The following is a 14214-nucleotide window of genomic DNA, read 5'->3' as shown; positions in this document are numbered from 1 at the left end:
GGGTATGGTGGGTGCAAGGTAAAAAGTTTGGTGACCACTGATGTACACAGATGCATGTCCACATGTACACTGATATAATAGCACTTCTGGAGCAGATGGCAACTGAGGACAGAGATGCCCAGATTTCTATAAAAAAACAAGCTGCTTTGGGTGGGTTTCTCATGTCTGAGACAAACCCATGATTCAATTCCAAGCTGACGCACAGAGAAATCTGGCCAGGGAAAAAGTAGGGTATTTCCCGCATGAAAATAAGTCCTTATATAGGAAGATCTGCTCTTAAGTACATTGCCATATTGACCCACTTCTTTCCCCACCAATCAGGACAGTGCTGTGAAAGCCAGACCTGGCCGATGGAAATTTCAGCCCTTAAGTCAAACATTGTTTCAAAGTTAACGACAAACAAAATCTATTTTTGCAGTGGTCTTGTATAAAATATTTCCCCTTAATACTCTGCAAATGGCCATAATTGAAAACAGGGCTTTGAAATGCCAGCGCATACTTCTTTCATTCTATCCTATGCCGTCTGTTTGCAATTACTGACCTTATGAAAAACAGGCTTGTGCCCAAGGAGATTGGGACTGAAATAAGAAAACATTTCCCTTCCGAGGCATCATTCAAGCCAATTAGCTTTAATCATTACATAAATCTCCTTTTAAGATTTATTTCCCGTTGTAGCACCCGTTCAAGTCCAGACTGGCCCAGATGGAGAAGCTACAGTGGATAGAGGACAACAAAGACTCAAAGTCTCTTCTTCAGGTGCCGTGTGAACTATGTGAGATTAGAGCCCAGAGTAGTGCTAGCTTCCCCAAAGGGGTTGAGCTTCGAGATATGGCCACATCCCCTCCACACTTCCCAAGGGAGCTGGGCCCCCTGGGGGAGGGGCTTGTAGAAGCCTTGCCCTTCTCCAGCCTTCCCACAAGTGAATGCAGCTCCAGAGGGCAGAAGCCAGCTGCATTCACTCTTATGCCAAGCTCAGCAACAGACCAAACAATGGTCTGCGGTGCTGAGCTGCGACACTAAGTGCCCCTGTGTTCAGACCCTGGTGTATGAATCTTTGTACAAAATATGCCTTGTGAGGTATCATTTGAAAACTAATGACTCACTGGTCATTAATAATATCGCATCATGTATATATATGGTGGGTATTAAGAGTTACGGGCATATGCTGAAATGATAACTAAAATGTGTTCAAACCAGGTGTGTTGGGGCAGGTATTAAACAGATCTGTCCTAAACAAAGGAATGTGTGTGTCCCTCAATTCCCCTATAAGCTGTAAACCAGCCCATCAAGCTAACAAGGAGTGGAGGCAAACCTCACACTAACAAGTGGAGGAGAAGATAGCCTGGCATCTGCACCCAGCAAGAGAGAAAAACTTGGTCTGGGTTTTACTTTTGAGAAGAATCAATTTCAAATGTTTACTGGGCTATAAAGACAGTGCGGGGTTAAATCTCCAGAGATAAGCAATTGAATCAACTGGTTGTACAGAATATTATTGTATTATAAGAGTGTGTAGAGTAAGAGGTCTTTTCTGACAGCTAATGACACACTGGTAGTTAATATCCTTGGGAAGTGTATGTATTAACACTATGTAAGGAACTATGGATACTCATTGATAGAGTCTGCCCAGACAGGAGGGAATGTCATGGTTATCTACCAGTCTCCTATGCAAAGCAAGCATGCTAGAATCAAAACAATGGAAGCCCCATTTCCATATAGAGAACGGGAAGCCCATGGGAAGGGAAGAACAGCACAAAGTCATCCTGGCTCTTGAAGCAAGTTGTTTGAACTTTGGAAGATATAAGTAAAGATGGAAAGCCATGTCTGGCATCCATCACTAGACAGACACAAGAGATGCAAAATGAGAAAGATGGGTCCTTCAACCAGTACGAGGGTTGAGATCTCTGGAACTGAGTATAGGGAAGAAACCTGCTTAGGCAAAGATCTTTCACCTAAGAAGACAAAGGAAGTGGGCACCTTGTACTTTTGCGGAAGATCCTGGCTGAAGGAAAATCAGCCATTGCTGGGAAGAAGGTAGACTGATGAGAGAAACCATCCTGAACAAAAGCCTGTTTCTTGCTAGATTAAGTTTTAGACTTTTAGAAGCATATTTTGTTTGGTTTGACTTGCAACTTGTATATTTTGATAATATACATATGATATTAAGGGAAGGGTGTATTTACACCCAGTTAAGTTAATACACTGTGTTTTTGTGTCTTTAGAGGAACAAACAAACATTATTTCTCTGAGCTGCCCAGGAGAGGGCTGGACCACGTGGTTTGGGGAAAATTTGGTACTGGGAGTGTGTTGGGGTCACCCTGCAACTAATGACCCAGGCTGGTGGGAGCCAGAGTGGAGCTGTGGGGTTGTACACAGGCTGCTGGGATCAGAGCGGCTGAGCCAGGGCTGGATAGCCCACAGACACTCAGGGAGTGATCTGCATGCTCGTACGTTGGTTGTGAATGGCCCAGGCTGGGAGCTACAATAGCAAAGCATTGTGAGGCACCCAAGGTTACAGGGCAAGCAGTGACACCCCGCACCCTTGTGAGGCAAAGCACTGTATTACCCTAATACTACACTGTACAGGTGGGGAACTGAGGCATGGAGAGGTTAAGTGTTGCCCAAGGTCACACAGGAAGTCCACGGCAGAGTCAGGCACTGAACCCAGGTCTCCCAGCTTTCTTGTCCACTGCCCATTGTCCAGTGCCCAGACCATTCTTCCTCCACACTTTTTTTCTCTAACAATATACATATCAAGGCTCAGATACTGGCTCTTTTATTATTTCCACTAACTAAAGTCATGGGACTTGCTTCTCTGTGGAAAGCATCTCTGAACCATTCAGATGATATCAGCCTCCAATCTCCCAACTTCTGGCTGATCCCTTCAGTTAATCTGGACAATTCTTTTGGGTGATCTGATCCCATAAGGGTAGCAGGGCAACCCCTGTTCCATAGCATGGACATGGTAAGATTTGGGGAGTTTTGAGGTCTCTAAAGGTCTAGGAAAATAGCAGATGCAGATAGGAGGAGAAATAAAGTAGTCCTGGGGAATAGTCTGTATTTAAGAGTCCAGGACCAGGAGTCTTGTAGAGTGGGTGAGGAAATGCTCCCCTCTTTCTTGGCCAACCAGAACAAGCTCTGGGAAAGAAGTCTGTATATATTCTGCCTCTTCCCTCAGAACAGGAAGATGCTACTAGAGGAAGTTTGTTGCCTACTAGGCTCTCGCTATGCATGGAGAAAAGGGCTAAGGTAAAAGGGGGCTAGCAGGGAATGAGTTAGCTGGAGGGAATAGGGGGCCTGAATTAGCTAGCTGTGATGTATTGAGGACTGGGCTAGAATTGCAAATTATTACTTGGGGGGGGAGGGCAGGGTGTTCCTGGTCCTGCTTGCAGACTAAGGGTCTCTGTAGGGAAGTGTGTGGTCTGGGCCTAGAAGTGATCAGTCTGGAAAGAATCAATCTAGAACAAGGTGATGTGAGTTGTACCTCTTGGCCTTAAAGAGCAGCTGGCTTTGCCTCTCTCTTTTTGGTTATTGTGTTATTCTTCTGGATTATAACAAACAAAGTAGTGTTAGATTTCTACCTTCTAGCAAGAATATCTGACTGTCTTTAACTTCTGTGTATGCTGTGAACATAACATGAATGAGCAAAGCCCTGTTTCATTTGTCAAGAGAGATGCTGAATGCAGGTTAAGTTGAACAAGTGGGACTCTGTTAAACCCTGCACACTGCTCTGGCCCTGTGGCTGAGTTGCTTCTAGTCTAACTCTCCATATTCTCTATCTTTTTTTTTCCTGGTGTCCTATCATACTCTCCATGGAACAGGATCTCTCTAAGATCATGATACATCATCCCTATTTTACAAACACTTTAATATAAAGATCAAAAGCAAGCAAGCAATGCCCAGACTCCCCCCTCCATCCTGTGTCCTGTTGGCCAGAGTCTGCCAGCACATAACCAAGCTGAACTCTTGTCTTTACCACAGACTCAGCTGGTTGTATTCTCTGTGAGATAGTTTAGTTTCTTCAACAGGCAACCAGGAGTGATCTATTTGTCTCCTAAACTAGAGGTCTGAATGAGCTCTCTCCTGCCATCTGTTGATGAACTGCGGAAAGAGACCTCAGGAGCAGACGGTGCAAATACAGACACATCTATTTTGCCTAAGTGATCAGCAGACTTTGTTAAAGTGATCAGTTTGGGGTCAAAATTCACTCTAGTCTTGGATGCAGGGATAATTCAATGATATCTTTATTGTATGACTAAAGATTAGCCAAACTGCTTAATATATCTTGGGGGTGGGGGGTTTCACCCTAATTTTAACCTCACTTGCTAAGCAGGGCAAAGTGATGCCAAATCCAAGTGAAAATCAGAAGGGTGGTGTGATGGAGTATATCCTTATATTTGCATCTTATATGTTATCATAGTAATTTTTGTACAAGGTATGCGTTTTAAGGTATCATTTGAAAACTCATAACTTGTTGGTCAGTATTGTCCTTATAAAATGTGTGGTAACATAGTCTGTGCAGTTATACAATTCCCCTGTATGATGATGTTAATGCATATTCCAAAACTCACCACCCTGCCCAGGCAGAAAGCAGGTGTGTCCTAAACAGAGGAAGGATTGTGTGCCAGCCTTAATTTGGATTTAAGCAGCAGTCAACAAGCAGGGAGGGAAAACACAGGAAATTCTAACAGGTGGGGGAAAAAAAACCCAACAGGGAATATCCTTCCACATAGTTTGTCTCCTGGATCTCAGCTGGAAATGTTTTTCGAGAGTGGGGACTGAAACACCCCAAGACACTCTCTTCTCAAACCCCCCCCCCCCCCCCGTGGTGCCTCACATTCTCTGCACTTGAAAAGGCAAAGGAAACAGCTTTTGGACTTTGGGGGAGGGGTCCTGACCAGAAGAATTTGGTCAGTAATCTGCTGGAGCCTGGGGTGAGAGAGAGTTTCTTAAGTAGGTATTAAGCATTTGTTTATCTGGTAACCATTTCTGACTCTTAAGCCTCATTACTTATACCCCCAATGTATCTCTTTGTAGTTAATAAACATGTTTTGTCTAATCCAGTGGTTTTATAACTTGGAATGCCTGGGTACTCTAGTTAAAATAAACTGGCATATTAGTCCCTTAAAGGAATAAGTGACTTAATATATATATATTTGTATGGTCCAGGAGAGGATTGGGCAGTGTAGGACATACATTTCTGGGGGAAGATCTGGGACTGGGGGTGTATTGGGAGTCACCCTGCAGTACAGCCAAGGCTGGTGAGAGCCAGGGTGTAGCTGGCAGTCTGCAGTTACACACAGATACTCAGTGTAGCTTGTGTGCTGTAAGGGGGGGGGGGGGACTTACTACAGCAAGGCATTGTAAGGTACCCAAGGATGCAGGGCAGAGATGATAAAGCCCCCACAAGTCTGGATTGTGCCTAGTATATCACAGGGTAGGGGTAGGTGTTCCTACCTGGTGGTGTTGACTCTGTTTAAAAGTGGTAATAGGGTATATTGACAAGGGGTTAATGGAGGCCAGAGGGGCCAATTAAACTATTAGTCTGCAAGCTGGGGGAAATTAAGGCTGAGAGGAAAGTCCCAATTAGGGGAAGCTCACCAATGCGGGGACAAGTGGGGCTTCTATAAAGCCAGGAAACTGATAGCACAAGGGTTGTAGGGAAGCAGTTTTCAGTGATTCTCTGGGGGAAGGGAAGCATGTTTGTAGTTTGAGAAATTAGTCCTCAGTTACTCCCTAGGAGGTGGGAGTTTGGGCAGGCAAAGTAGGGTGTAGGGAGCTAAAAGAGAAGAAAAGGCTCAGCGAAAAGGCAGTAAGGTTCAGGGGGTGCAGATCTTGGCTGCTGATTAGAGGGTTCCAGAGCTGGAACCCAGAGTACAGAGTGGGGCTCACTTCCCCTACCAGTCATTAGAGAAGTGAGACAGTGAATGAAAAGACTGTCTAAGATACCCATTAAAGAAAGACTTTGATCCCCTGCAAGGGGGAAACGCACATAGTGACCTGACTGGGGGGCAAAGTCATGAAGAAGGAGCACTCTGAGTCTCAGACTGAGAGCATGGGAGCAGGGCGTGCAATGAGCAGCAGAAGGAGCCCTCGGACCTGAAAAGAGCTGATTTCCAAGGAGCAGCTAGGAGGAGGTGCCACCTATGGTGAGTGGACACTGTGACGAAGGGTCTCAGATGCCACTTCTGACCATCAATTGCCACTTCTTTAGTACCTAACATTTATTGCACTTGCAAGGATATACTTGTCTTTAAGGCATTTTTAAGATTAGAAAAGCCATCCCCCTGTTTTATCCACAAATAGGATCTATCTAAGAAGTAAAGACAATAGGAAAATAGTTCCCATCATGTGAATCACTTAAAGGACTCACACATTAGCCACAGTCAGGAGTTCCTCCCCCAGAGAATAGAAACTAAAATGGCTAAATGAGTATTATTAACTATCTGCATTTTAAAAGCTGTGGCAGCATGTCTCAGAGTCCAGGTCTAAAGACTCGGGCTTATGTTATGGTGCTAAAAACAGCAGTGTAAGCATTGCTGCTCAGGTTTCAGAGTAGCAGCCGTGTTAGTCTGTATTCGCAAAAAGAAAAGGAGTACTTGTGGCACCTTAGAGACTAACAAATTTATTTGAGCATAAGCTTTCGTGAGCTACAGCTCACTTCATCGGATGCATTTGGTGGAAAAAACAGAGGAGAGATTTATACACACACACACACACAGAGAACATGAAACAATGGGTTTATCATAAACACTGTAAGGAGAGTGATCACTTAAGATAAGCCATCACCAACAGCAGGGGGGGGAAGGAGGAAAACCTTTCATGGTGACAAGCAGGTAGGCTAATTCCAGCAGTTAACAAGAATATCAGAGGAACAGTGGGGGGTGGGGGGGGAGGGAGAAATACCATGGGGAAATAGTTTTACTTTGTGTAATGACTCATCCATTCCCAGTCTCTATTCAAGCCTAAGTTAATTGTATCCAGTTTGCAAATTAATTCCAATTCAGCAGTCTCTCGTTGGAGTCTGTTTTTGAAGCTTTTTTGTTGAAGTATAGCCACTCTTAGGTCTGTGATCGAGTGACCAGAGAGATTGAAGTGTTCTCCAACTGGTTTTTGAATGTTATAATTCTTGACGTCTGATTTGTGTCCATTCATTCTTTTACGTAGAGACTGTCCAGTTTGGCCAATGTACATGGCAGAGGGGCATTGCTGGCACATGATGGCATATATCACATTGGTAGATGCGCAGGTGAACGAGCCTCTGATAGTGTGGCTGATGTGATTAGGCCCTATGATGGTATCCCCTGAATAGATATGTGGACAGACTTGGCAACGGGCTTTGTTGCAAGGATAGGTTCCTGGGTTAGTGGTTCTGTTGTGTGGTGTGTGGTTGCTGGTGAGTATTTGCTTCAGATTGGGGGGCTGTCTGTAACTATTTCCCCATGGTATTTCTCCCCCCCACCCCACCCCCCACTGTTCCTCTGATATTCTTGTTAACTGCTGGAATTAGCCTACCTGCTTGTCACCATGGAAGGTTTTCCTCCTTTTCCCCCCCCTGCTGTGGGTGATGGCTTATCTTAAGTGATCACTCTCCTTACAGTGTGTATGATAAACCCATTGTTTCATGTTCTCTGTGTGTGTGTGTGTGTGTATATAAATCTCTCCTCTGTTTTTTCCACCAAATGCATCCGATGAAGTGAGCTGTAGCTCATGAAAGCTTATGCTCTAATAAATTTGTTAGTCTCTAAGGTGCCACAAGTACTCCTTTTCTTATTGCTGCTCAGCGTCAGAAACCCATCTCTCTTCCCAGATTTCTGAGCCTGCAATCCAGCCCAAGCCCAATGTCTGAGCAGCTGTTTTCAGTGCTGTAGCCAGAGTGTGGATCTACAGACTGAGAGATTTCCTGCTGTGGGTTTTAAACCAGTGTAGGCATATCCCAAGTTAGCAAGCAAGGGCGATGACCTGCTTTCCTATGCAAAGCAGTCCATTATGTAATCTGCATAGAGGAGAGGTAAATTAATTTTATTTACCAATTGTCTGTTACAGAAGACGTTTCTCTGATTAGCACAGACCATGCATTCATATCTGCCCGAGAGGCTAGTGCTGGATTTTCTACTGGAACCCCTAAAGATTAAAAAGTGGATGTTATAATATGATTTTCTTTTCTTAGGAATCCAGCACCAGTCTTTACCATATAACAATTACTTACACATGCACACAACTTGCAGTTTGAAAATACTTTTCACTGACTAACACTCTAAAGATGAACCATTACAACATGCACTAACTAAGGAGTTCGCAAAAAGAAAAGGAGTACTTGTGGCACCTTAGAGACTAACAAATTTATTAGAGCATAAGCTTTCGTGAGCTACAGCTCACTTCATCGGATGCATTTGGTGGAAAAAACAGAGGAGAGATTTATATACACACACACACAGAGAACATGAAACAATGGGTTTATCATACACACTGTAAGGAGAGTGATCACTTAAGATAAGCCATCACCAACAGCAGGGGGGGGAAAGGAGGAGAACCTTTCATGGTGACAAGCAGGTAGGCTAATTCCAGCAGTTAACCCCTGCTGTTGGTGATGGCTTATCTTAAGTGATCACTCTCCTTACAGTGTGTATGATAAACCCATTGTTTCATGTTCTCTGTGTGTGTGTATATAAATCTCTCCTCTGTTTTTTCCACCAAATGCATCCGATGAAGTGAGCTGTAGCTCACGAAAGCTTATGCTCTAATAAATTTGTTAGTCTCTAAGGTGCCACAAGTACTCCTTTTCTTTTTGCGAATACAGACTAACACGGCTGCTACTCTGAAACCTGTAACTAAGGAGTTGTTGTTTTTCCTTGAAACAAAGAATATAACACAGGACCGAAATCCTAACTAATATACATATTTAAATCTCACAAAATAAGTACAGGGAAGGGGACTTCTGACAATCGGAGACCTTTTGCTTTCACCTAAGTTCACAGTTGGTATTGGCAATTGGCAATAAAACATTGAGTTGTACAGCATAACCAATTATTTCAGTGTCCACAACACAGAGTACGTACTCAACTTCAAATACGAGAAACTGACAATGACTGTGGCTGTTAAGCTTACACAGTGCCTTTGGCCTCCGGTCTACGGTTCTTCCTCTATGGTGTTTTCCACTCTCCATCGCACTGCCACCTTCTATATCAACCCTAGAGCAATTGTTTTAAACCTGTGCTCCATGGACCCCCAGGGTTCCCCAGACTGTCTAAGATTTCCAAAGGGGTCTCCACCTTCTTTTGAAACTTTTTTGGAGTCTGAAAATGAAAAGTTGCCCTGGAGGAAGTAGAAACAGCAGCTGTAATTAGAGCAATAAGGCTTTTGGCTGAGCCCCGGACAAAAAGAAAAGGGGTGTTGCAATTGCACATTGTGAGTGGATCAAGAGATGGGTGGGCAAGCTGCAGGTTAGTCAAATTAGAAATGACTGGCTGTAAGACTGAAAGTCAAATGGGGCAAACTGCCTTTTACCCCGACAAATTCAAACCATATTTTCACTCCAAATTACAAACTCTAATCTTTCACCCCAAATTAGAATCTGCACATTTGTTAGCCTGAGTCACATATACTGCTTTCTGTATGTGGATAATGTCTCTTGTTCTATTACTAATCCTGAATAACATTAAATGCTTATGTACAATCAAAGAATGTACCTAGTATGTCCTCCAGATTTAAGAGTATAAGGGATTTTGTTGGTTTACATTGTAAATAATTCTTGCCCTCTAAAAGTTGTGGGAATTGTGTGGCACAAAGAAAAACGTAGAAAGTGATCCCAAAGTTATGACCTGGTTTATATTAGGAGAAATCCCTTAGAGGGGGGATCCCAACTGATAGCAGAGATTGGTGAAATACAATCCTAGAAATGAATCAAACATAAAAAACTTCCAATAAGATATGGATTGAATAATTAGTTATGCAGCAATGCCGTCTATTCAGCTTTCATCTTCCGTTAGCATCTAGTACTCATTTGACATATGTCCAGTAGAAATGTGTCCAGTGCTCCAGCGAGCATTGAAGTTAGAGTATATAAAACTGAGGTCACCAGGTGCAACTGGAGAGTTGACTGTTCCCAGCAAGTAGTGGCAGGTCAAGGGTGACTGACACCTGGACCAGCCACATGGAAAGGATTCTCCCCCATCCCAGGGTTAAGAGGATAAGAAGTGCTAAGATTTGGTTTCAATGATTGTATTTCCTTTTCTGTTCCTTAAAAGAATTAACTAGATTATCTTAATAAGTCTGCACCGTCTAGTAAGACATCACGGAACCACATTTTAGATTTTAACTTTAAATCCAAATAAATTGGCGTAAGAAATCCATTCATACAGTAATAAATGTACACACTCTTAAAAGTCCCTTAAAGACAAGTGCATTCTTAGTGTGCTTAAATGCTGGCTACTAAAGAATTAAAAATTGATAATCATAAGTAAATGTAACTTGGCTATTTGCATTTTTCTTTGGCATAGCTGCTGAACCTCCACTCTAGTCTGTGATAATTTCTTGCTTAGAGACCTTTAGTATTAAATTCAATTTGTTCTATAGTGTCCCCATATTTTTCACTGAGCCACAAACTGTTGCAGTCATTGTGTTACAGAAGATGTCAGGGGAAAGGTAGTGTGATGAGGTTGGGCTCTCCGAGCTTGCTACATGCTCTCAGCCATACGCACAGTCTCTTTTAGGCAGGCAACTTGTCCAACTTAGGAAGTTTCTCTGCTCAGATGTCATTTAGTGTCTTATTCCTCCCCTCCAAGGGGACTCTCTGGCAGTCCAGCTTTCTAGCTCTCTCCCAGCAAGTTCCCTCTCAGTGAGGGTGTCTCTGATCCTTTATAGCCCCAGGTGCAGCCTCACCCCGTTAATTGGCCCAACTGGCAGCTTCTGTTCTGACGCATGAGAACTGGACCTATGTAAGTTGCAGGGCCCAGTCCCGCTGTGACATACCTCCCCCACCTCTTTCACAGGCAGGCTGTTTCTGCCCCATGGGGGGCTGCTCTCACCTCACCCCCCCAAACCAAAATACCACATAAGAGTCTACATATAAACTCATGCACAGCACTGTCCCCTCCATCCTTAAAACCAGCTTCAAAACTCACCCCCTCCCTAGGGCACAGTCCACCTAACTTCCTCCTTTCCAGGGCTTCAAGGTCTCTGCAAGCAGAGTCTCTAGTTCTCCCTCACATTTGCTGACCAGAGGATCGGTCACCCTCTCTTCCTGTGTGGCCTCATGGTTTCACAGCCAGATCCTTTTTTCTCACTGAATCAGCTGTATCTTGCATTCTGCGGCCACTAGTCACTCTGGCAGTTCTCCAGTCTTCATAACGGAACCCATGAAAGAGGTGTCCTTCATCTCTTCTCCCACAGAGGACCACTGGTTTTGCCCCTCACCTCTTATCTGGATTCAGGCTTACCAGTGAAGTAGTGTCTGGGTCACCACTGTACTTTGATCTGACTCTGCCATCAGTCTCTGGTCCCTGGCTCCTGTCTCTACCTGGAGCCGGGCCAATTCCTGCTCCAGCATAACTCTTCTGCTGGGTGGTGTCACCGGGAAAGGTGAGGTTCAATATCTAGGGGTTCCTCTTAACAATAAGAAACAGAAGCGGCTCACACCCTCTGCCAGAAATCTGGGGAAACTAAACCCCAAGTGGTGAGCCTGTGTGTAACGAGAGCTTTTATTAAGAGAAAAGTGGACACAACATTAATTTGGGAAAACGCCTCAGCCATGACTCAAACATACACCAACACTAAGTAAAATGTCTGCCCCCCGGTATCTTAGGCAGTAGTCTTTTGCCTCAGTTTCCTACCTTGCAGTGTGAAAGTGCCCATAACATGTCACTCCCCTTTTCCCTCTGCTACATCCCAGACATGGTGGATTGTCATCAGAGTCCCGGGGTGTGTTCAGGTGGGTTCTCCTCCTGCCTGGGGGTGGGATGGCTGGGTGATGCCTCTGCTGCTGCTCGCTGCTGCCACCTTTAGTTGCAATGCCATGTTCTGAGGTTCTAGCCCTTAGTGATTTCATTGGGGAGTGGAGAACCTCCCTGCTGCCACTTCTTCTGCATTGTCTATTGCTGGAGCACTGTCCCCCAAACTGCTGTAAGGCTCAGCCCCCTAGACCGGCTTATCAGTGACTTTAGCTCTGCTGATGGCTGAGCAGAAAAGAGGGTTCCCAGTTGAGTCCAATCACCTGCCTTTAAACACTGTACAAGGAGGGTGCAACACAGACTTGCCTTGGCAGGGATATCCGTGTCCAACCACTTTTTCAATATTCCACCGAAGGGGGTTGTGCAAAAGCTACGGTCTAGCTGATTGTGACAGCTATTGTGAGATGTTAGTAGCATTTAGGAGGACATTGGGTTCCAGAACTGTTGGGAGTGAAACCTACCACGTGAGGAGCGGGAGCCAGATCACTGACCCATCAATATGGAAGAACAACAAATGCCTATAGAGACAGCCTTGGTTTAGTGACTGGAGTAAATGCAGACTGGAGACTTAAAAGGACCCCATGAGTGTTCTTGGAAGAAGGGGCCTCTGGGCCAAGAAACAATAGCGAGGGATTGTATACAGAAGGTTGGCCTGAGTGACTTATCTGTTAAGGGGACTATGTCAGCTGGGGTGTCTCATGAAAAGTGGATCCTACCACAAGAAACCTCTGGAAAATACCTGACTAGACAAAGCAAAGGTTGTAGGTTGTCTGATGCTTTTTTTACCTGTAACCTGATGTTTCCACATCCTTCTACTTGCTTTGATTTAAATATTTACCCCACTCTCTGTTAAATAAACTTCAATTCTATTTTACTATAAACCTGACACAGTACCTGGTGCTGAGGAGAGTGAAGCCTTGTGGTGCAGCCGGTGAACTGGGCTGCATTATCTCCACAGAGGCAGCAGCTTGGTGTGCATTGTGGATGCCCAGAAGAGAGGGGACTGGTTGAGTGTAACAAAATGAGGTGTGCTCATTACTAGGTGGCCTTGGAGCCCAGAGCAGAGGCTGTGTTGCCAAGTAGCTGGTAGCTGGGGAGAGTTTCACCAGGTGGGCACACAGGGCTCCCTCCCATGGCAGGCAGGGGTAGCAACTTACCCCGGACACCACAGGTGACCCCCCCCCAAAAAAAGTATTACAGAGGGTCAAATCACGTCTAAGATACTTTAAACACGGTCCACACCATCACATAGGAACAACTCTCCTCACCCATCTGACTGTCACTTGGATTTAGCCTTGCTACCCCTATTTGGCAAGTGAGGTTAAACCTAGGGTGACGTCCTGTGCTACTTCCCAGGGCTGTGGGGCATGTCGCCACCATGTGTGCTGAGCGTGAGGGGATCTTGTCTGTGCCTTCTGTGGGTCAACTCCCTGAAACCACCAGCCTCTGGCAACATAAGCCTGCCAGGTTTCCCTAAGCCTTGCACTCTCCATACAGGCTAGCTATAGGCACATGCCAACCTCCTCCAAGCATCAGGAGAAGTGCCCAGCCCCTGATCTGCCAAACTCTCCCAGAGGTCTCAGATCCACTATTCCCAAAGGAATAGCGCGCGCGCGCGCACACACACGTACACTCTCTCTCTCTCTCCACGATTCAGCTTGGGATCGCTGTTCCACTTAGCTTGCAGTATTTCTAGGTATAATGAAATCAGTTTGTTCTCAAAGGACACAGATTCAAATAAGTAAGAACATTGGAAACAAATGGTTACATATAAAACATCATAATATGCTTGCTAGAGCCTTAACTCGGCTCACAAGACATTTCCCTGTCCCCTACTGGCTTGCTTACCCAAGTCCTTCTCCCAGCATTTTCAACTGGGCCGGCTAAGATTCCACCTCACCCCACCCCTGTCATAAACCCCAAGTGGTAGCTTGTCCTCACAGATTGAATGATACCTAAGAGGTTCTGCAGCACCCCAGATGTACCAGACTGGCCCTTTGATGCTCAACTGAAAATCGTGTTCCCTGCTCACTGTTTATCTTGTTCATTTCCTTCTGAAGTTGCTGCAAGCTCTTTCTTAGCATTTGACTCAGAATGCTAATAGACTTCTATTGTAAGACACACAATGGTCCACCAGGACAATAAGCGTCTCCCACCTCCTGTTTGGAGAAGTTAGTTCCAAGATACACTAGATAGATACCTTTGAGTAACCTGTCTTTAACGACATGGCCTAGACAACATAGCTCTTTGTGTGTGTGTGTGTGTGTGT

Source organism: Dermochelys coriacea, chromosome 8 (assembly GCF_009764565.3).
Source record: "Dermochelys coriacea isolate rDerCor1 chromosome 8, rDerCor1.pri.v4, whole genome shotgun sequence".
NCBI lineage: Eukaryota > Metazoa > Chordata > Testudines > Dermochelyidae > Dermochelys > Dermochelys coriacea.
The sequence above is the reverse complement of the archived record's forward strand: the minus strand, read 5'-3'. Positions refer to the sequence as shown.